The sequence below is a fragment of the Lichenostomus cassidix genome, chromosome 20, assembly GCF_008360975.1.
Source record: "Lichenostomus cassidix isolate B80296 chromosome 20, HeHo_3.0, whole genome shotgun sequence".
Lineage (NCBI taxonomy): Eukaryota > Metazoa > Chordata > Aves > Passeriformes > Meliphagidae > Lichenostomus > Lichenostomus cassidix.
In genome coordinates this window covers 1,861,801-1,865,402 of record NC_139500.1, presented here as the reverse complement: position 1 = coordinate 1,865,402, position 3,602 = coordinate 1,861,801, and positions in this window count along the sequence as shown.

Below are 3,602 nucleotides of genomic sequence, written 5' to 3'. Positions count from 1 at the left end.
TCTCTAGCCTCGCTCTCGGCTGAGCGTTGCACAAATGGATTTGGTAAGCAAAGGAGCAACGTGATCCCGATTTTGCAAAGAGATGTTTGTTGTGCAGAAATGGAGGGTGTCGGATTTTATCTGCCAGCTCGTGGCCTAACAGCCCAAACAGTTTTGGAAAGGACTTCTCCAGCCATGAGGTTACACTCTGATCGTGGTTTCAAGCTTATCTCCTTAAAAGCCTAAACACTGTGTATTTACTTTATTTATCTATTCATGCCAGCAAATGGAGAATTTCATGTGGTCACTTGGCTGCTAAAGCAGGGCCTTAAAACAAACCCCAAAACTGCCCAATTTCGGGAGCCCTGGGAGAAGACTTGCCCAAGATCACTCAGGAAGGCTGTGGCAGAGCTGGGACTGAGCCCAGCTCCCCTAAAAATCCCATTTGTGCCTTAACCACACGACAGGCCAGATTTAATAGCTGCCGAAATATGCAGCTTCTGCCTTCCTCCCTGTGCAGAAGAATGAAACTTGGCTGATCTGCTGCCAGGACAGCCTGGGCATTTTGCTGCTCAGGTCAGTTGTTTGAGACAAACACCCCCAGCAAGCCTAGAAAGATTTTAAATGTAGGTGAAGGCTTCCTGCTGCCTGCTCAGCTCTGTTTTCATTCTCCCTGACAGCGAGGCTTTCCCTCTGTGTGCTCTGAGGAGAGCAGGACTTGAGCCAGATCACCAAACTTCCAGCCTGGCTTTTTATAGAATGTAATTGTACATAATGCAATTTAAAAGAACTTCGACGTTTAAGCGCATTAGGAGTTTGGGGACCGAAACGAAACTTTTGCAGCTTTCAGCAATGTTACTTTATTTCTTTCTGTTGTTCTGGAGGAGATTATCACAATTTTGGGCGTGCTGCCTGGTTCCAAAGTCTAGTTTGGGGCTAGGTTTAATATTGCAAGGCTGCAGTAACATATAGTGCAGAACAGTAAACACAGCCCTGTCGGTGCATTTGTTGTAGAAGTTTTTGCCTCATCCATAAAACATCGGCTGGGGAAGCTTCTCCAGCAAGGCAGCAAATGTCCTCAGCGCAGGGCAAAACGGAGGGAGAAGAAAATCGAGGATTTATTTTTTCAAGTTGGCCCTTGCCTCATATCAAACATTTCCAGCGCCATGAGCATAAATCACAGAGGTCACCGCGGCTAATCTGAAAAAATAAATTGGATGTTTTCATTTCACTCCTGCAATGTGATATTATATGATGCATTTTGAGCGAAAGAAGAAAAGTTTTAAGATGTTCTGAGCCTCTCCTTTTTTTCCTGAAACCGTCTTTTTATTTTTTTAAATGTTTTCCACAGAGGTGCCATATCTCAGTGGATAAAAGCCATACACCTCCTGTGTTCTCTAAGTCATGTTTATAGTTATCCAGAGCCCTGGCTCAAGGGAAACAGCCCTTGTGATCAAGGAGGTCAGTAGATTTCACCTGGAAAAGTCCAATTTTTTAAAAAATGAAAGCGGGAGGGGGCAAGAAATGGGTTTTGGTGTGTCATGAGAACAAGAAATGCCACAACACCTGACTCAGGGAGTCTTTAGGGACACACAGTTAAGAGCAGAAATACAAATTTATTATTTTTAGAAGTTTGTGTGCCTTGAATTTGTTTTCAACTCTTCAGTATAAGGCCTTTCATAATACTGAAATCGGAGCACAATAAAAAGGCTCAGTTTTTAAACAGATTGTTAACAGAGTCATTTGGTGTAACAAAAACTGGTCACTCCCGCGCCCATTTCCAGCAAAACCCTGCTTTGTTCTCCTTGCCACTCTGCCATTTGCCCATAATCAATACTTAAACGTCTCCTGTGCATCCAGCTTGGGAGTGTTTGTGGGATCAGGTTTGGGCACTTAGTGCAACGTGGTGTGCAGCAAGTTCCAAAGAAACGCAGAGCTCTTGCAAGACAAAGGAATATTTTGCATGCACGGGTAAACACGCGGCTTGGATACATCCTACTGCAAAAAAAGCACATTTAACGAGCAGGAATTGCGCAAGAAGCTCTCCTGTGGCAATTCAAAACTCCATTCAGGGCAGTGGAAGGCCAGGATTGAACACCTGAAAATCTGTGAAGAAGCACAAGGTAAATCCCTTTTTCCTCATGGTTCACACAGCTGATGGACACAAAGATTTTTAGTCTTCAGGAAATTAATAAGGCTGCCCCATCTACACTGTGGCCATATGAAGGGCCAGGACTTAAATATTTATATTTTAAAATTTTGACCTTATTGGGTTTGACTTCTTCATGAAAATAAATCTGATTCAAGTCAGTGTGAGGCAACATTCAAATTTGCCAAGAAAGATATTTCACGTTCTAGAATTACCTGGTGAGTGAGTGTATTACCTTGTGTATATAGTACACAGTTTGTAATGGTTTTAATTAATCTTTATTTGCCATATAAGTGACCTAAATTTCAGCCTGGGTAGCCTTGCTCATTTTAGACTGGTAGAACATTTTGAGAAAAACTTAAAAAAAAAAAAAAAACCCAACCCAAACACATGATTTTAGCTGCAATTATTTTCAGAACGTCCTCCATTCAGGCAGGATGATTTTTATATTGAAGGCAACAAGCCCCTGGGTGCGATGTAAACGCAGTGATGTAAACTAAACTGACTTTAGCAGGTCTCGGTGTGTCTTTGGGGGAAAAAAACCAGAGAGCACTTGGAAACTCACCTCCTTCTTATCCCATTTACCTGAGCGAGGTGCTAACCTCGGAGTCTAGCAGAGATTAAGCACTTTGCTAACAGCATTACAGATTGCATTTAGCTCCTAAAAACCTCCTCAGAGCCAAGTGGGACACTTGGAAATGTGTTTTAAGTCTTTGCCTGCCGCACTGAATTCCTCTGTAGCGTCCATCCCGCTGGAGCAGAGAGCAGCTGGGTGCTCTGAGTGTCGAGAGAAATGAAAAATAGTTGAACCCTTGGCCTTTTGGGGCAATTTCCCCAGTAAATCTCTGTGTTGTGTTGCCTTGCTGCTCGGGCAGCCCTGCTGTGTGCCAGGCCCAGCACTGAGCTCTTGGGGACCATCGGGGCTCTAACCATGCGACAAAAAGGGTTGGGATCATCATATCCCCAAGATCAATGCTTACGAGGTGTATTGCTATAATTCCATTGGTGTCTTGGTGACATTGGCTCTGTGGCATTGCCCTCAGTTTGCTGTTCAGGCGATGCTCATGGCCCAAATCCAGCATCACCAAGGGCAGAGCCTGGCCCTTGGTGGCGCAGGGAGAGGTGGCACAGCAGGAACACAATCACAGAATAATAGGGAGGGGACAGGCCCTCTGGAGGTCACCCAGCCCACCTGGAGCAGGTGACACGGAACGGGCCGGGTGGGTTTGGGGTCTCTCCAGAGAGAGGGAGCGCACGCCCTTCCCGGGCTGTCCCAGGGCAGAGAGGTTTCTCCCCACGCTGAGGAGTCAGGGGCTGTGCCTCGCTCCCTCCATCACCCCTTGTCCCCTCTGAGGGGACGGGGCGGGGCAGGGGCGGGGCCAACGAGGGGGGTGGTCAGGGGGCGTGACCAGCCCTGATTGAAACGGGCCGGGCGTGGCCAGCGAAGCCCCGCCCCGCGGTAGGCGTGGCGACC